The sequence below is a fragment of the Dipodomys ordii genome, unplaced genomic scaffold (assembly GCF_000151885.1).
Source record: "Dipodomys ordii isolate 6190 unplaced genomic scaffold, Dord_2.0 Scaffold12, whole genome shotgun sequence".
NCBI classification, from domain to species: domain Eukaryota; kingdom Metazoa; phylum Chordata; class Mammalia; order Rodentia; family Heteromyidae; genus Dipodomys; species Dipodomys ordii.
In genome coordinates, this window is record NW_012267228.1 from 11,414,652 (window position 1) to 11,435,266 (window position 20,615).

Genomic DNA, 20,615 nt, shown 5'->3' on the forward strand with positions numbered 1-20,615 from the left:
TTAGAAAGAGACACCTGTCCATTTCACTCAGGCTCAGTTACTTTGGTTTGTCTTCAGATTTTATAAAAATTCCATGAAGCTGGGCTGAGTGCTGGTGGTTCATGGCTCACATCTAAAATCCTAGCTACGCAGAAGCCTGAGACCTGAGGATTGTGGTTCAAAGCCAGCCCAGTCAGAAATGTCCATGAGACTATTTCTCCATTGAGCCACCAAGAAACCAGAAGTGGCGCTGTCTCAAGTGGCAGAGCGCCACTTTTGAGCAAGAAAACTAAGAGACGGTGTCCAGGCTCTGAGTTCAAGCCTGAGTGCCAACACACACACACACACACACACACACACACACACACACACAGTGCTTCTTTGGGTGGGAGCACAGGGGAGACTGGGAGGGCAGAAAGATGCAAGATTGAACTCCTTTAGCTCTGTGTCTGTAGGCCTTTCATGGGGCATAGGCAGCTCCCAGCTTGCCTTAAACACAAGCCAGAACTCTAGCAGTCTAGGCACATGCAGAAGTCTAGATAGTGGTCTGTAGCAGCCAGGGACAGTTCCCTCAGCGAGATGATTCCTGAACTATCTCTGATGTCCCTTTAGCTAAGGAGACGGCAGGAAGCTGGCTGCCTTTCTCCCTCCTGGGTCCCATCTGCAAATAACTTCATGTCTTTGGGATTGAAAATTAATTCTGGTAATGATTACCTGCTTGCTCACCTGTGGGGCAGCCTTTCTTCTTTAAAATCCCTGGCTACTTTACATACTCACAGATCTGTCTTGAAACTTCAATTTTTGTATTTTATTCCTAGGTGGAATATATTTTTCCTGCAACTTTGAACCACACCAAATATTATAGAAACATTATTCAAAACATGTCCTAACCATAAAATCCGTTTATATGTCATCATTATCTGCAGCATTAAATACATTTTACATCATAGGACATTTTATGATAGATTTTAAAAATGAATTCCTACTTAGCTGAAATGCATTAAAGATTATCTTAAGAGACTTTGGTTTAAAAAAAAAACAAAACAATGCAGTCATGTTTATTTGTAACTGCCAAAAAAAATGGCTTGCAAAATTGTTAGTGTCTTTTATTATTCCCAACCACTGGAGCACTTGCTTGTTAATTAGAGAAATTTCAACTGTCATACTTGGCAATTATAGCTTCTGTATCATTGTCTGTTATGAATAGTCAATGAGAACTGATTAATATGCATGAGCAGCAGTATATATACCGTGTGCATTGGACCACAATCCAGCTGCCAGAGTCACTCGGAGGAGGGAGAGGGGTGTGTGTGTGTGTGTGTGTGTATGTGTGTGTGTGTCTGCTTGGTGTGTGTGTGTGCATGCATGCACACTGAGAGGGAAAGGAGGGAAGCGTGGAGGGGGACAGAGTTGTTTTTCAAGCTTAGAAAGCAATGCCAATGTGAAGCTTTGCAGCCTCCTGACTCACCTGAGGCTCTGGGAGAGCCGTTCAATGCCTGCACGCTGACGGAGCTGCTTTCTCCAGTGCTGGCGGGTCCTGAAGCCGTCCTTCCTCTGACGTTTCTCTAAACATGGGATGCAGCTTGTGCAGCGTGCAGAAGCAGGAGGAGCAGTACAAATTGCTCTATGAAGTTTGTCAGGTAACACATCACCTTTTCTTCTATAGACTGTGGGTCGGACCTCACCTGGCAGAGTGGAACTTCCAGTGGTATCGTCAGGGTGTGTGTGTGTGTGTGTGTGTGTGTGTGTGTGTGTGTGTGTGTGTGTGTGTGTGTGACTGACTTTGCTGTAGCTTTTCTATTCAATCGCTAAGGAAATTTCTCTTCTCACAGCACATCGGTGCCCATATGTGAAAAGAGACAAAAATATTGATGGCCCTAAAATGTGTTTGAAGCCGTTCTGCCGCAAAGCTTCTTGACAGCTGGGCTCTCTGAGGAGTGACGGGCTGGAAGGGTCAAAGAGTGGTCACACACTCTTTGAACAAGTTGGGGAAGACGGAGATGATGATTAATTGTGTGCCGGGTTTTGTCTGTGTTTACAAATAGTTCCGAGGCACTGCTTTCAGTAGCGCCCGGGCAATGCTGATTTGTTCTTTCGGCAACTTCTTATAACGGGATTCGTGGTTCAGATTTGGCTTCACAACTTGCCTTCACGTGAGGGTCTGTCATCCACGCAGGTCACGCCTCATGTCTTCTCATGGTGTTCTCAATATGAAATTGCAGGAGCCCTGGCGTACTTATGACACAACCCAGATAAATTATCTGACCATGGGTGTGAGGGCTTTCTTTTTTAATATCTGCGGACTGGCTATTGGCAATCTAAATTGGCAGTTAAGTACTTTCCTCTTAAAGCACTTAAAGCCTTTAAATTTTTCTTCAGTAATAAGAAAAAATCATCACCTTGAACTTTCTTAAAGAATCATATTAGACGCATGTTTTATGCCAAGTGTCCTTGATTGATAAAAGAAATGAGTGCTTTATTCACACATAAAGAGCTAAGACTTTTGAAAGTTGGGTGTCATTCTGTCATGAGCCACCAGAGGGAGCATGCTATCAAAGAGAAAGGCTCAGTTGAGACTTCTATCAAAAGCTTAGGGATTTAATGCCCCTCGGTGAATAAAAAGTCTTGTCTGTCCGTCCTCTGCAATGGGGCTTAGTAAGGATCAAAACAAACCTTTTGAGGCTTAGTGCTCCTTTCTGTACAAAACTAAGCTCTAGAAATGCATATCTGGCTTCCCCTTCATGCTCAGGACTCTCCTAGACAAATGTCCTTTTCACACAGTCTGGGGACAGGAGGGGAGGGAGGTCTTGGGCAAACTGCCACCCTTGGCACTTGTCCCCCACCCCTTGTGTGATCATGTGTGATGTAACCCTGAGTTTGCCAAGTAATTCTACGCAGTGGGCTGGGGCTCTGGGCTTACTCTGTAGGCCGAGCATTCAGAATTGAACAGAGTAGAACAACAATCCTCTTTAGTTTAGCAAGGTGGTGTTGTGTGAGACTTTCTGCCACTGCAAATGGTAATAGCTAATAGGTGAGTTAAATGGTAGTTTTTAAGTTCCATTATTTGTTTGGTTGGCATTTTTGTTTTTGTTGTTGTTGTTATTTTGGGTTTTCTTTTTACCAGGGATGCGCCAAAAGAATTATTTGAATTCATTGCTCCAGTTGTGTTCATTACCATGACACCTGCTAACGATAGCTCTCCCAATCTCCAGCAAATCTGAGTTAACTTCTTCTTTTGCCAGATATATTATCTGTGTCCCCCACCCTGGACAGCTGCCCCTCCCCACAAAGGAGAGAGCCTAGATTCAGCTTGTTTTTTTTTTTTTTAACTAGGTGAATTTATACAGAAATATTTCAGGCGGGAGCACCTTGCAGTAAATTGCTGATGAATGACTTCCATCTGGAAGACACTTTGTCAGCAATTTACAAAGCCATGCAGATTTATTTTCAGGGAAAACTCCAAACTACTTCTTGTACCCATTACTCTTGCGCCAACTAAGTAAAATCCATCTTCCCCTTATTCTTTTGAGAGTCCTGAACCAGAGCATAAAGGAATTCGCAAAGCACTTGCAAGCGTTCATAATGGCATTCTTGCTGTTATTATGCAGAGCCCTATTAGAGCAGAAAAATTAAGGTCTCCATAAATTACAGATCCAAAAGGTCTGGTGCATCTGGCTTCAGTAAGCAGCACAAAGAGGATCAAATATTCCAGGGCTCAGACTTTCTCCTCTCCTCATCCACAGATAATTCAAAGAGATGCTCTTCATTAGGACCACTGGCAAGCTGCCTACAGTCTCTTCTTGGGGCTGCTGTGAGCTTAATGATGCAGAACAATGGCTTTGCCTCTAGTTGCACACATACCTTATTGTACCTTTAATCACATTAGCAAAACAACAACAACTCAGGGACTTGCCCAGTCATTAAAGGGCATTGCAAAGAGCGCAGACCATACCAGTGGTTGACGCCATGCACGAAAGGATGTGCCAAGATATTTTGGTACACAAGTATTTCCAAGAAGACAGAACAAGCCTTCTGTCTACCTGGGGTTTGTGAGATCAGTTGAAGGCAGCAAGTCCTGGGCCTGTACCTGTTGGAACGGTGTGATTTCAATTAGCAGCTACTAAATGCTTTGGCACCCCTTAACGTGTCTTGGATGACTTTGAATACTGATGATGGTGAGACACGCAGTCTTCTCCTTGAGTAAATGAATTGGCACAGAGGATCTCCTTTTGTGGGGGTGATGGGAAACAGAGCATCACAGCTCTGGCCGTCACTGGAATCCAACTCAGGGCAGGTTGAGGTTGGGGGAGGGGGGGAGCGAGGGAAAGTCTGTAGCTCTGTTGGCTTGGTACCCATCTCTTCATGGCAAGCCAGGTACAAGCCCTGTGCCTAGCTGTGTCCTACCAGGACAAAGGGAAGGCAGGTCTATGGATACTGTGAGAAGGGTCTTCCCTTCTCCTAACATCTCCCAGAGATGCTTTTACAATGGCAGCCTTGGCTAGTTTGATCAAGCAACAGGATATTATTCTGGCTGGGTCTTAAGGCCTCAAACTAGAAATTGTAACTAACACCTTCTAACACTATGACTTAAAGTGTGTGTGCCCTTTTTCTAGATGACCAGGACAATTATAACCTAGCTACCTGGGAATACCTCACAAATCATAAACGTTACGTGTTATGTACTTACTGCATGCCAGCCTTGTGCCAAATGCCAGCCACCACTCCCCGTCAGATCCACTCAGCAGCATAAAGGGGAAATGGTCTTATTCTCCCATTCCAAAGGTGCAGAAACTGACACACAAAGGCATTAAAAGTGGCATGCAGAGTTGCATCTGCCCTGTGAACCCCAAGCCAGAGGATGGCTGCTTGTTTACATCCCCTTCAGTAATCTAATGAGCACACGACCCACATGGCAGTGAATGTGCGGGTGAAGCGTTCCTAACCACTCGCTCTTGCTCTGTGTGGCTGACAATGTCACATTTTCCTCCCGTCTACCCTGTGAGTCTGGTCACCTCCTGAAAAGAGTTCCCAGACAACCTCTCACTCCTCCCATCAGGCAAGATAACTTCCCTGGCAGCGTTGGGTACTTAATTTAAGAAAGCTCAGGCTCTTTTTGCCTCATAGTAATACCAGGAATTATAATGGAGATTCATCTATGCCCTTGATGCCAAAGTCACTTCCCGAGAAACTTACCCTGTGTACCTGTTTGTGACCCTTTCCACATCAACCTATTAGCCGGCTGTCTAGAAGAAAAAAACACAACAGATTTGTATAATAAATATGTATCAGAATCAGCGAGTTCATGGCGCAGTCTGGAAACCTGACTCCACGCCATCCTATTTTCATATTTAATTAGCTACATGCAATAGTCAATTAGATGAGTTTACTGCGGTGGTGCCAATGCATTGGTAAGTCTGCTGAGCACCGGCTGGGTCGTGCTATGATTAAGTGTAGACAGAGTCAATAGCAGTTAATTGGATGGACATAAACTTGACCTCCATACGGCCACACAGCGGTGCTGAGCCTGGCAGACTTTTCCTGCAGATACGAGTATGTGTGTTTAAATGACCTACCCCTTCTAAGAGTATTGTTTTAGAAGTGATTTTTTGTTTAATTTTTCCCTCAGAATCACTTAAGCCAAAGCAAGTTTGAAAAAAAAAAAGCTTGGAAAGGTTGGGGGCCTTTTTTGAATACAGCCGAGGAAGTCAGCTCTAAAACGTGGGCATTTACACATCAGCAGCAGCTGTGTTTCTCATCAGTGAACAATGAATCATAACCACTTTTATGTTGGTTAAGAGATGGAAATAAATGGCCAGGGTTGCAGCCAAAACTTAACCTCTTTTCTGTCACCTGGTCTCCTCCTTAGATAAAAGGCTTTCGTGGACCATAAAGAAGTTGTTCCTACATTTCCCTCCAGGGAAAGCATTTAGCATTTTCTTTAGCCACTATTCCAGTTGAGAGGCCTTTCTGGTGCCCTTCCCATGATGCCCTGCCCATAGCTGCCTTCCTTCTACTTCCATCCGCCTCATTTCCATGTTACAGGTACCTGGCCTCCTCTCTTACTGGGAATCCAAAGGAAGTCTCATCTCCCTCCAAAACATGGTTGTTTGAACACAGTGGGTAGGACAGTGTCTGTGAGGGGGCTGAGGAAAAAGAAAAGAAGCGGAGTTAGGCATCCAGAAAGAGAACTAAGTGTCTAATGAATCGTGGTCTGTACCAAGCCAGTAAGGATGGGGTTCAGGCAGGATCCAAGGTATTCTTTTGCTTTTGCATTTAGCTAGCATTCAGATCACCCTGTGGTACACTCCCTTGTTCATTGTCACCCGGGTACCCTTGGAATTCAAGGAAGTGCTTCACTGTGGCGTATGGAACTGTGTGTGGTCAGGACTCTTCTAATGTCTCCTGTAAATTCATGCCACACTCGTCTGCCCCTTGTCTGCAGGGCTGCTTCCCATACCCACAACCCACCCCTTCTCCCCTCTTAGGATGTAGCACTCATTACAACTCACACACACATTCACTTCCTGATCCTCTTCCCAGGAAATGCAGCCCCACAAAGGTAAGGACCTGGCTGTGTTCTCTGCGGCCCCCTCATTCCTGGCACACAACCCAGTAACTATCGGGACGTGTTTGCTTAATTCATTTCTGAATGGGAAGCCCATCCAGCAGGCCCCGCTTCGTCCTGGAAGGTTTTTAGCAGTGACAAATGAGCCCGTGTCCCCATTCTCTCATGGCTGCTCTGGCTGCAGATGCATAGTGTCGTGAGGCAGGTGGTACAGGGTCACAGGGGACAAGACAGCCCCTGGCTCTGCAGTCCTGTCACCCGCCTGCCATGGTGGGCATAAAGAAACATATGCAAGCGTGAAAACATGCAGCTGTAATAAATGAGTTCACTTGTGTTCATTAATAATGCAAAAAAGGCCTTGGTTAAGTGGTACATGGGGGTGAGAAAAAGATACAGTCAGCAGCTCTGGGCAATGACAAAGTCAGTCTCTAACCATACTCCTTCATTAGAGGACAAGTGTCCCGATGCTGGTGAATTATCGTCTGGCTGTGCTGGCTCACCATAACCCATTTTCCCACCTGAGTAGTGTGTCCATGGGTGAACATGGGGGAAGGGTTCCCTTTTCCCTCTGTTGGTCCCCTGCCTAGCAGGATCATTGTTTTCCAGATACATTTGATTATAGCTTACGATAACGAACAGGCTGAAAGCAGGCAGAAAAGAAAAAGTATTGGCATCTGTGTGTGTGCCTGCACACCGCTCTCAGTTTCAGCTGCATTAATGACCAAAGACAATTCATCTAAATGTTTGAAGATTATCTCTAGAAGTTTCTTAAGTCACTAGTTCTCAAAGTGTGGTCCTGGGCCAGTTGTGTTGTGTCAGAAGCTCTGCTTCTGACCTCCTTAGCATGTCAGGGATTGGGTCCACTGACTTCTGCTCTGGGAAGCATGGAGTATGTGCCCTTGGGAGCCTCTGTTCTCAATTATGCCAAATATCCCGCAAGAAACAGGGCTCTTCACTTACCCATACTTTCTGGCAGGTTTTCTAAAGTTTTTCTGAATGTATAAGCAACTTCTTAGATAGAAAAAGTAACCATCCATTAATTAATGCCAAGGAAAAAGTTGTTTTATTTTGCTTGAGAACTTTTTTCAAACGAATTGTTCTGTAATATCTAGTTTGCAAATGGAAAATTGGAAGTTATTGCATTTTTACCTATAAAACTTAATTATAAGCTAGGCTTCAGTGGTTCACACCTGTAATCTTAACAACTCAGGAGGCTGAGATCTCAGGATTGCCCACTTGAAGCCAGCCCAGGCAGAAAAATCCATGAGTCTGTTATCTCCAATTAACCACCAGAAATGGAGATGGTGGCTCAAGTATTAGAATGCTAGCCTTTAGCATACAAGTTCAGGGACAGCACCTAGACTCTGAGTTCAAGCCCCAGAGCCTAGGGGAAAAGCATAATTGTGTGTGTATGTTCGTGTGTGTGTTTGTGTGTGTGTGTGTGTGTGTGTGTGCGCGCGCGCGCGCATGTGTCACTATTTCTTTCATCATATCACCTGAGGATCTAAAATTACTTTATTATCTTCTTAAATCACACTTTGTCCTACTTTTACGGATACGACATTCCTTTCCCAACAGTAAATAAGAACGTAATCTTATTAAAGGAATTGCCAATAATATGAACAGCACTAGGCAGAATTCTCCTGCCAGAAGAGGATTTGTTTTTAAATACATTGTTATCCACATGCACCCTAATTTACAGAATTCTGGGGGAAATGACTTTGAGCTGGAACCTTTCTCTGATGATGAGCTGTAAAATTGTGACTGTAACAAGTGGTTGACTAATTATACACCCCATTTCTGAGGGTTTTCGGGTTGTAGTTTAATTGGCTCTGTAAACTAAGCAACATCCTTGACCAGTCATTAGTGATTCTCTGGGGATACACTTTGAGAAGTTGTGTTGGGTTAATGCATGAACATTTTAGGAGATAATGCTAAATTGCTCCCCAAGTTAAGTCTCACATTGTCACACCTTCCTCCCCCAGTGCACAAGTGTTTACCTTACCGCCCTCTCTTTTTAACACTAGGGTTGAAAATGTTCTCTGATTTCATATCTTCACCCTTTCTTGTGTATTTTATGATCTGCATATCAGGAAGACAGGATACAATCATGAGGTTTCACACGGGATCAAGAACTCTGTGGGGAATCAGACTAAAGGTCATTCGTGTTACATTCCAGAAAAAAAAATTGGACTTCATTTTGTCTGTGCCCTAAGACTTTTTCATGAGGCTGAATTAAAGGTGATCTGGCAGTGTAAGTTTTAAGACAACCCTGTATTCCAGCAGTGGCATGGTTGTTGCTAGCTGTTTTTAGCTTTTTACCTCCAACAACTGGGCACAGAGTTATAGAAGTTAATGTTTTCCCTGCTGGATTTTGGTTTTGGCTTTGTCTTGGTGCTAAACTCTTCTTTCTGTGCATCTAGTCTTTTGAAATGGAATGTCTGCTTTGTGCCATTGTATATTGGAAGTATGTAACTAGATTTTCATTTTACAGATGTTGAAAACTAAAAGTTGACCATGATTCTCAGAGGAAAGTTTGAATCGTGTTAGCGTTAAGACTACAGACACTCCCTAGAGATATACACGGTAGGGGGGGAGGGGAAGGGGCACATGGGCATGGATGAAATGTTGTGGTTTAAGGAGATGTGTTTGGGTTGACAGGGGTGAACCTAAGGTAGTTAATCTTGACTGTCAACTTGATTGGATTAAGAAGTGCCTAGGTAGCTGAGCACCAGTGGCGTGTGCCTATAATCCTAGCTACTCAAGAGACTGAGATCTGATGATCATGGTTCAAAACCAGCTTGGGCAGAAAAGTCCCCAGGAGACTCTTATCTCCAATTAATCACTCAAAAACAATAAATGGCACCATGGCTCAAAGTGGTAGAGTGCTAGCCTTGAGCAAAAGAGCTCAGGGACATTACCCAAGCCCTGAGTTCAAGTCCCATGACAAAAAAAAAAAAAAAAAAAAGAAGCGCCTAAGAGATTAGTAAGGAACACCTCTAAAGTGTGTCTGTGAGGACGTTTACACAGAAGATAACTAATCAGACAGCACATGCCCTAAATGTGGGCTACATGATCCTATAGGTTAGGAGCCTAGGTGAACCAAAAGGAGAAAAAGGACAGACCTACACCCACTTCTGGGCCACCATGATGTAAACTCTTCTGCTCTGTTGTACCCTGTCCATTACACCAGACACTTCTGAAATTAAGAAATCCTTTCTCCTTTAGGATATTCTTGCCAGGCATTTTGGTCACAGAGTCTGGATTCACTTTTTACATCTCCTCCAAGTCAAAGGCATGTACATACTAGCTTTGCTCTGTGATGGGGGCTGTTTCTAGCTGTTCTGTTCTGTCCCATGAACTGTTGTTTACAATCACATTTAGAATGGTAAGTATGTTACATGGTGGTTTCACAGTGACACTAAGGAGAGCAGACCCTTCTGAGCACCACTTTGCTCTCTTTGCTGTTCTTGGCTCTCTCCTCTAGGGACAGCTTCAAGCAAGTTGACAACGGGTACAATGTTGGCACATGGATAGTGTCAATTTTCTCAAAAGTAGGTTAGGCATAGTCATTGTTGTGTCCTTTATAGTCACAATATCTATATCATAGAAGAACATTAACTTATTCTATGTTTAATAAAATATTGAGAGATCCAAAGAGATATATTAAAAGCCTCCTTCTCTCCCCCAAATTCTGAAGGGAAGTAAATTAGAAATGGGAGATGAGATTGGCTGCCTATAAAAACTTTGGAAAAGTACATAATGTTACTTTACTTTTTCTTTCTTTGTATAAAGCATTCTTTATGAGTAAAAGGAGTCTCTCAAGCTGTAGCATTTATTGTAAAAAAAAAAAAAAGACATCTGTAAGACTGTACATCTGTACACACAGCTCCTGCATTTGCATGCTTCTCTCCAAAGAAGTCTGGAGCCAAAACAAGAACGAAATAACACGGACAAAAGTTACTATTCACAGCCTTCAACCAATGAAAACAGAGCTAATTTGTCAGACGTCTGGGAAAATCACAGTTTTCTCTCGGCATGTTAAGCAAATTACTATAACATGGATGCATTCCTGTTTTGCCATACGTGGCAATCAGTTATTCCCCTCTCCCACCAAAGTGTCAGTAGTTATAAGTGACATGCATCTTAATAAAAAGAAAAACTCTCAAGGTTACAAACCAATTTTGCTTTATCAGGCAGATGTTTTCTATTTAGGGAGTCTCAAGAACGTAAAGAGAAATGACTCCTTCATAGCAGTATTCCAGTCAGCATCGGGAGCTGGAAAGCATTGAGAATCCACCCCTCCCCGCACCCCCCCCCCGGTCACAAGGGGACTTCACTTCTGTATCATGGCACAGCTGTCTAGTCCTGCAAGGACCACCATGCCAAACTTGTAATGCATGCAATGAGCATTCTATATACCAGTGTCATCTGCTACCTATTAAAGATACATCCATGCATTCTTGTTAACAAGTGAGCCCATTTCCCTTGCCTTGGTACTTTCTCAGCTGTAAGATTTGTTGTGCTAGCCTAGGTAGCTGAGAACACCTTCCTGTATTTATTTGTTTTGGTGTTTTTGGGGGGAGTGGGGGGGGTCTGGTCGTGGGGCCTGAACTCTGGGCCTCAACTCTTCAGCTCAAGGCTAGCGCTCTACCCCTTGAGCCACAGCGCCACTTCCAGCTTTTTTCTTTTTGCTTATGTGGTGCTGAGGAATCGAACCCAGGGCCTCATGCATGCAAGGCAAGCGCTCTACCACTGAGCCACCTTCCCAGCCCCCCACCTTCCTGTATTTAAAGTCTGAATTGTTCCTTGTGTCTGTCTTACCTCTCCCTCCCCCAGGTAAATAAACCTGAACATTGTGTGCAAGTTCCTGTATGGATTGAAACCTCAAAGGAAGTTCCCATGTGCCAAGAGCAAGAGGGCAAGAGGAAAGCACCCCTAAGAAAGAAAACAAAAAGTTAGGCGACTTTTCAACCCTGTTCCCTTCCAACTAAGGTTAAGAAACATCTAGAGGAGATCTGGCATATTGGGTTCTTTGTCCTTGAATTACAAGTCAAGAACCAGGGCAAGGATATCCGGTGATCATCTTGTCATCCTCTTCCAAGAATGACACCCAGTTGTGCAGTGATGTTTGTCAGGCTCATACTTCATGTCACAGGCAGAATATCGTGTCATTTCTCACACACCTGTGAAGGCCTCGGGACTCTTGTTATTTCCTATTTGCTGAGGGGTCAACTGAAGTTGAGAGGAAGGGACTGAGTTGCCTGGGGTCCCACAGCTGGGAAGTGGCAGAGGTGGGATTGTTGCATGGTGACCTGGGGCACTGCAGTGGTGGGTGGGCAGATCATTGCAGCCCATGTCAAGGAGGATGCCTCCTTCCAGTGCTGTGGCATCATGCGGAGTGATGGACAGGGCAGCCCCTGCTGCCTTGGGGCTTCCATTTTATAGACAGGTGGTCAGAAATGAAGTGTTACTGCAGAATAAACCTGCTTTGGGGCCACATCCCCTCCAGCATCTGTTGTTCTTAGTTCTTGACAATAGCCATTCTAACTGGGATGAGGTGAAATCTCAATGTTGTTTTGATTTGCATTTCTTTTATGGCTAGAGAAGCTGAGCATTGCTTCGTGTGTCTATTGGCCATCCTTCTTTCCTCTTCAGAGAAGTTTCTCTTTAAGTCGTTAGCCCACTTATTTATTGGGCAGTTGTTTCTTTGAGGATTTGTTGTATTAGATTCCAGTGCCCTGCATCTTGTATGTACATTTTTCTAATTTGAGGAGGGGAAGGGGAAAAACAAAATGCTTAAATAGGGATACAAGTTGACCCATTGTAACAATGAGGTGTAGAAGACATTTTGTTGAAAATGAGCTTTACAACTTCAGGTACAGAGTTGGGGATGGAGGAGCTGGGGAGGTGGGGAGGGAAGGGATGGTAGGGAAAAAACAAATGAAGGGGTAACAATGCTCGATAGGAAATGTACTCATTACCTTACTCTTGTAACTGTAACCCCTCTGTACAGTATCTTTAATATATATATATATATTTCTTTAATATATATACATATACATATATATGTGTGTGTGTATATATATATATGTATATATATATATATGTATATATATATATATATATACATAAAAGAATAAAGCTTCTGACCTTTATGGTTCTGCTGCGGATGTCTCACAGACCTGAAGAGGAAGCGATACTCAGTTTTCTCCTACAAATTGGAGGTCAGGATGCCGATACAGTGAGATTTCAACGGAGGTTCTCACCCACCTTATGGTTTTATTTACTGAGGCCTACTGTATTCTCCAAACCAAGCTTTGGGGCAGAGGTAGAAAGCTACTTCCCTGGTTTTGAACTAGTTAGGAAGTTCTCCTGTCCCTCTGTGTCCTTACTTCAAGACTGTGGGTTGTTTTGTGTGGCTGTATCACTGAAGGGCTATAGAGAGGCCCTCTGAACCTCAGACCCTTCCTCTGAAGGGTAGGAGTTATCCCTTCAACCAAAGGTGTTGGAAGTATTCAAGTGAACTCTTAACATGCACATATACTCTACCAGGATTCTCTAAGGCATGGGTGTACTCTGAAGTCTGACATAATGACATCAGTCAAGACTCTGGAGGAGCAAAGATGAAAGCTAGCAATTCTGCAGGAGGCAGAGACAGATAGGCTTCCAGAATCAGGTCTAAATTATGATTTGCAGATCTCCAAAGCAACATGTAAAGATATCAGTAGGGGACCCAGAAAGACCAACCAAAATGTGTTCTAGCTAGAGATGTAGCGAGACATCCATCTGGTGATCACATCGATAAAAATGTCCCAGAGCCAGCATAGAGGGTGGCCAGTACCAAGCATTGGAGGTACCAGCAATGCTTCTGAGCCATCAGTACAAGGAGTCTGTCAGACCAGGCTTCTGGGCAGAGAGGTCTTTGATTTCCAGGTAAAGCCACTGACAACTAATGCTTTATCCTGTGTATGTCTCGTATGCCATCTCTTATCTAGAGAAGGCTTGGTTTCTAAAGGTGAGCCCAATTTTGGCACACAGGGCTCTGACTAGCCCACAGGAAAGTGTAACACACCAGGTAGATGGTCATACATGATTCCATACATGACTCCAGGATGTATATCTAAAGGAAAAATAGTAACCATGTCCCCCAAATAAGAGATCTCATAGAGAGCATGCATTCAGAGTTACCAGTCCATACCAATAAAAGACAGCCTGTGTTGTTACCCAGATAGCGTTAGTTTGTAAAGTCTCAGACAGCAGCTGGCAGAAGGAAGTACCTGGGCAGGAACTTCCCCTAGACATATGTAGCACATCACACCGCTGCAGAATGTGTCTTCTAGTGAGTGTGTCTCAAGGCAGGATGGCACGAACTCAAAGCAAAGCTCAGACAGCCTCATACTGTTGGTTTCAAACTCAACTAAGCAAATATTTACATTTTTTAAAAAAGAAATCCTAGACCCAAACGACAGCTGGTTCGGATGCACTGCCACCTGAAACAACTGGAAGGGACCACCCGAAGCTCTCCCTGGCTTCTTGCCTCTATTCTGTGCAATTGGAAACCATATTTTTGCTGCCAGGAACCTCACTGCTTTTGCTCAGATGCATGCTGCACTTTGCAAAAAGAAAGCTGTAAGCATGTTTCCATGCAGTTGGACCCTCTTGCTTATAATGCTGCAACATTAACGCTACAAATGTCACTCCCATCATTTCCGGCTATCCTCTGATAATGCTACTCTTTAACAGCATTGGTTATAGTCCTTCTCTAGCCTCAGATTTGACATAATCAAGCTCATGTACACATGCTTCCCCTCCTCCCCATCTCCCTCCCCTCTCTCTCTGGAAACCCCTGTGTTTCCACATATTCTAATTGCATTATCAAGTGTTTTGTTTGGTTCATTAACTCCTTCCCAGATGATTTCCTCCTGGTAGGTTTCTAGCAAATTCTACCCATGTCTAATCAATCATCTTAGAAAATGCTGCAGGTCTGTCTCTGGCGTAGGGTTTGAGGTGACACGCTAATTCTCACGTGCCCCTGTGAATAGGTTGTCTGCTCCTTCAGTTCCCCAAAGCAACCCTTTGGCTTCATTGGTAGAACTTCTTGGCCATCACAAAGTAAAGATTTCAGAATTGTTTTACCTTCCCCTGGGCCAAACCCCAGCACTATCCCGGGTTGCACCTCCCTGGAAGCTACCCAGGGTTGGGCTATTATCAAAACGCAGGCAAGATGTTCTCTATCTCTGGACCCAAGAGTCTGGGAGGTGATTCACAGGACCCCATACCCCGATATTGCCATCATGGAACCAAAACCAAGGGAAGAATCAAGACAAGAGGTTTTAACCACATGTCCACAAGGTAGAAAAGGTTTGTGGTTGAGGCCAACCTTCCAAGATTGTAGGATTGCTGGAGCAAGAGATGGTGGAATTGTTGTTGCAAAAACCAGCCAATATGAAATCACCAAAGAAGACTGAAGTACCAAACTGGTACTTAATATGGCTAGCAAGCAAGCTTCCTGTTTCATTGGAAATCATCACCCAGAGAACTCCAATGTTCAGATGAGGAAACTGAGGGCCAGAAAGAATCTGCACTTCCTTTTAGATGGTTTGCCATGCCATTTTTGTCTCCAACATTTATCACCTGACTCCTATACACAGACTCTTGTCACTTTTTTTAGCCCATTTCATACTTTGCTCAAACATCTTCAGTGTTTTTATTTCTGCCAAGTTCAACAAACATTTCAGAGGACTCCTACATGCCAAGATGTTCTTTGCTAGTAAAATACAACATTATCATTATGTTGCCATTTTTATTGTCCAGAAATCAATCACCAAAGATGGCAATGATCAATTATTATAATGCGGTTTTACTTCATAAGCTTTCAGTGCCTGTGAAAGCCAAGAGGACAAGTCACGTTAGTCCTGATTTTGCAGGTGATATAAATATATGCAGTAAAAAAAAATAACTTTTCAAAAGCCAAGTCTTGGGGCTGGGAAGGTGGCTCAGTGGTAGAGCGCTTGCCTTGCATGCCTGAGGCCCTGGGTTCGATTCCTCAGCACCACATAAGCAAAAAGAAAAAAGCCGGAAGTGGTGCTGTGGCTCAAGTGGTAGAGCGCTAGCCTTGAGCTGAAGAGCTGAGGGACTGTGCCCAGGCCAAGTTCAGGCCCCACGACCGGACCCCCCCCCAAAAAAAAAGCCAAGTCTTATCTATATCAAGGGTCCGTGTGAGCAGCCCTCCATCCTGGCTTTTAAGTGGAGAGAAGAGCACACAGCATATTGTATTCTACGCATCCTAACCTTCCTGGGACCAGTTGTTGTTGCTGTTTTTTCCTGCCACAGGCTCTTTGACATAACTGCAACAACCTTGGATACAATATTCTTTTTTTTTCCTCCCTCACAAATCCTGCTTTTTTCCCTGTTTGTGTTCCATATCTCTCCCCCCTGGGCTTTCCCTCTGACCAATCAATGCCTGCTCCTGCACCGCTGAATCCTGCATCCCTGTACCATGTCAAGTTCTCACTCCTTCCCTCTTGCTAGGTTATTAATCTGTCTTCCTCAGCAGACCTACTCCCAGGAGGGGTGCAACAGATCGCAATTCTGACTCTTCTCACCACGAGATATGTAGTCATTCCAACAGTTATTACAATGATAATTAAATGAATGAGCAACCATGTAAAGTGCGTGAACATAGTACATGGTACATAGAGAAAACCCTCAGTAATATCATACATCATTATTCACTCAGAGAAGCAAAGATTAGATTCCTGTCATCAGGGTGTTTCAGTCTTTAAAAGAACATTTCAAATTTCTGGCCATACTTTTTTTTTTCATTTATCTAGTGTATGGAATTTCATGTTTTTTTAGTTTTTTAATTAATTTTTATTTTTAAATTTCTTCATTAAGAAATTTAAGGTATGTGAGGTCTACGTAATTAACTTAGAACACTGACTGTGGAAAAACTAAAGCAATTAGTATTTCAGGAAAGGTAGCTTGTTCTTCCAAGATTCAAGTGTTGGTTTCTGTGCATTGCATGCATGTGTGTGTGTGTCCGTGTGTGTGTGTGCACACATGCATGTACTGCTAAAAGCATGGTTTAATGTGAACAGCATTTCTTCACTGCTCCTGTGGCCCTCATTTTAATGGAAGCTGGACCTCATGGTCTGTAAACCCCAGGTGAACCAGTGACTGTATAGTAGCCAAAATTAGCTCCAAGCTAAGAGATAGACACCATACTTTTGGATAGTAAATGAAACAAGAATGAGAAGCATCTCATACTGCCATTTGTTCAAGTTACACTAACATGTTGAGACACAAAAGCCAGGGAATTCTATTTGCAGTGATTATTTTCCTGGCATTTCTTTGGTTTGCCCCTTGACCTTTGAGTTGTTTAAAGATAGTTAGGAAATTTCATTATCTTGTTAACAGGAGTAAATGAAGTATGGGACATTATATGCAATCCGCATTTTTTTATTTGCTTTCTGGGACTTGCTTCTCTTCAGTGGTTTCTTCTATTCAGTGGTTTCTAGAAATGTGTGATGTTGCTTGTTTTTAAATTTAGCCAAGTACTGGCATAATTGTGTGTTGTGTGTGTGTGTGTGTGTGTGTGTGTGTGTGTGTGTGTGTGTGTGCGTGTGCGTGCGCGCACTGATTCTGAGGCTTGAACTCAAGGTCTTGCCTTTTTTGCTCAAGGCTAGCATTCTACCATTGAGCCACACTGCCACTTCAGGCTTTTTGGTGGTTAATTTTAGGTAATAGTCTCACAGACTTACCTGCCCAGGCTGGCTTCAAATGGAGATACTCACATCTTAGCCTCCTGAGTAGCTAGGGTTACAGGTGTGAGCCACCAGCACCTAGTGTGACTGGCATCATTTGCCTTCAATGTATTAACCTAATCATCAGAAGAGCTCACAAAGGGCCTGTAGGTCAATTGGAGACAAACGGTTGAAATTTCAAATTGAACAAGACAATTTAGTAAGAAAGGAATTGACAAAGAGCATAAAGTTCTCTCAGTTCCTCTGAAATTGAGAAGGAAGGGGCATGCCAGACAATATCCAAAGCTAATGTTTCTCTGTATATCAAATACAATGCCATCGCCAGTGCACGTTCCTGGGAATGGCCAGTAGACCTAGTCCCCCAGCCCAGGCATCTGCTCCCAGACCCAGACAAGCAACATCATCCTTAGTGAGGCCTTGTATTCCTTTTCCTTGAGGTCAGATGCTTGTCCAAGGCCCATTTCTCCTCTCCCTATTGCTAATGACAACCCCACCTCACCACAGCCTCACCCCTACAGCTCAACATGATCACCTGCCAACACATAAACCTCCTGTTGCTTTGGAACTGAGTCAGTTGTCAGCACAGCCAGTGTAGGAAGTCAGGCAGCTCTGGTTCACATCTTCATTCATAACCTGTGTGATGTAAACACCCTTTGTTCAAAGCTCTCTTTCCTTCATAGCTGCCAAAATGCCCACCTTTTGCATATGCCATCTTTATGTTCCATCAAGGCTAGAGCAGACCATGAATTTGATGTAACTTAAGACATCCAGAAATTCCCTGAATAAGAACAAAATTTTTTTGGTCTAACTTAAATCAGAGCTTGAAACCTTTCACTTTTTGTCTAGGTGGTTTATTATCATTTCTTGCTTCCAGTGGAATCTTACATTTTAATTACTTTGGAAAACACAGGTGTGATATTTTACAAAATGAAATCACGGCCCCTGGATTTAATGAAATGATCCCTATAAAGGTTGAATTTAAGCCAGGGGCACAATTTATAGTGGGCTGAATTTAAAATTGCATTAGTATTTTATACTGGGGTCGTTTGTGCATTTAACAGAAATAGAGGGGATTGTGATAGACCGATCCTGAAAAATCTCCCATGTCGCCCCTATAAATACTTATTTTCTAAGTTGAAGGGAGGGCTGCCTGTCTCTTGCAAATGTTACAGTTTTTAAATATCCTGAAATGCTTTCAATTAAGTGGTAGGAAACTTTTGAGAGCTGCCTGGGCTCCAAAAGGGCATACAACATGTCCGTCGTAACCAGCGGTATTTCTAGAGAGACCAGGACAATCCAGCCTCTTTGTGGCTCCTACAGCCAGTTCTAAAATCTGTCTGCCTCCTCCGTCAAATCAAATGGCACACCTATTGTCTTGGTAAAATGCTCACCCTCTCCTCCATTTTTCTAGCCATTTTTGGAATGGCTCCCGTATCCCCTAAGATGCCACTCCAAGCAGCCAAAAAGAAAACCAGTCTCACCAAATAACTATCCTGATGCTCCATGCGCAAAGGTCTAAGCGCTAGATGGATTGTACCCAGTGGAAGTTCCACCAGCTTGGTATTTGTTCTCAAGAGTGACAGTAGAAAAGACAGCCACAGTGCCTCCTTCCAGAGAGCAATGCAATGTTCCCAAGGCGAGGTGGAGCCACGAAGCATCCTTCCAAGCCCTCGGCATAACTGCCTGTCTTGTCGTGAGAGACCTTACACTAAGGAACTTCTCTAAGGTCCCTTAGTGTCGCGTCCTATTGGCGAGGTGTTGTTTGAGTGGAGTCTCACTGATTGGATTTTTCACCATAATTGCACCTCAGTCCCAGGAGACCAGCCACAGCCGTAGGTGAATAACTTAGGCATTTAATTTATAATAAAGATAAACTTTGCAATCAGCACTTCTTCTTCCAAAACATTCCATTTACTTGGTTTTAGAGCTGCATAAACTGTTTTAAAGGCAATCTGCTCAATTGGGCGAGTTAATGATATTTAATTTGACCGGGGCCAAACGTCATTGGATGTGCATCCCGCCTATAATCGCAGTCATCATAGGCGTCGTTTGGGGTAATGTAGATGTAATGCTAATCCCATGCATAAAGGTTGTCATTCTCGCTTGGCTGCCAGCGTACACCACAGTCATCACCTCGCTAAGTCTCTCAGCGATGTGATTCTGAGATGACAGTGTAATAAGTGTGATGTGCGCAAGGTAATTCAAAACAAATTTGGCTGCAAGAATGGATCATCTAGGACAGTAAACTCCCGCCTTGTCAGATCGTCTTTTAAGAGGATGTAATGATCCCTAAAATGCCTTGTCAAGAAGCTTGTGTGGCACGGGTCAAGACCTGTATAACTGATCTGTTATAAGCCCCACTCTCCACCCCTGAAAATCCCATGTTAGAGACTGAAAAATATTCATGCATACATTGGGAGTCTGGGAACGCAACACAGGCAGGAAAGTGAAGTCTTTGGGTAAATCAGTTTCTCAAGCCCACCTTACCAGCCTGGAGTTTGCTGCTTTGATTCCTATATTGTTTGTCTCCTAAGGAAGTGTAACTACTCTGGTATAGGCTCTCTCTTAAGTGCTGATATCTTAGTTATGATTGGCATGATAGGAACTAGCATTAGATTATCTTATTGAAACTGTGCAATAACCCCAAGATACAACATACTATAACTATACTGTTTTTGCAGATGAGAAAATAGACTTCAAGACGATAAATTCCCAAAGCTAGGGTTCCACCCCTGACCAACTGTCAAAGTTAATGTCTTCTGCCACTCTTTCTTGAGCTTTAAGCATAAAGAGATCAGTTGGGTGCTGGTAGATCACACCTATAATCCTAGATAGCAGGAGGCTGAGAACTGAGGATCTTGATTCATAGCCAGCCCAGGCAAGAAAACAGAGCTATGGCTCAACTGTTAGAACACCAGTATTGAGTAAAAAGGCTAAGAGAAAGCACCCAAGATCTGAATTCAAACCCCAGTATCGGCACAAAAAAATAAATAAAAAGACATCATAGCAGGCACTGGTGGCCCACACTTGCAATCCTAGCTTCCTTGAGTGGGTGGCTGAGATTGAGAGGATTGTAGTTTCAGGTGAGCACTGGCTGAATGGTTTGTGAACCCTTTCTTAACTCATAGCTGGGCATTATGTTTCATGACTCCAATCCCAAGCTACATGGGAGGGTGCGTTAAATAGTTGGACCTCTGGGTTGCTTAACTGATTTCATTTTCTAGAAATAAAGTTCTAGTGTGTTTTATCTGGCATTTTCTGTTCTAAAGCTAGAGCTATGTTGAGTTATTCACAAGGGTTCC

General features: G+C 43.5%; 1 protein-coding gene across 1 annotated transcript in view; it reads left to right on the forward strand.

Moving 5' to 3' along the window:
* Pdzrn3 (PDZ domain containing ring finger 3) overlaps window positions 1-20,615 on the forward strand; it is a 218,738-nt gene that overhangs the window by 180,539 nt on the left and 17,584 nt on the right. The window lies entirely within an intron of this gene.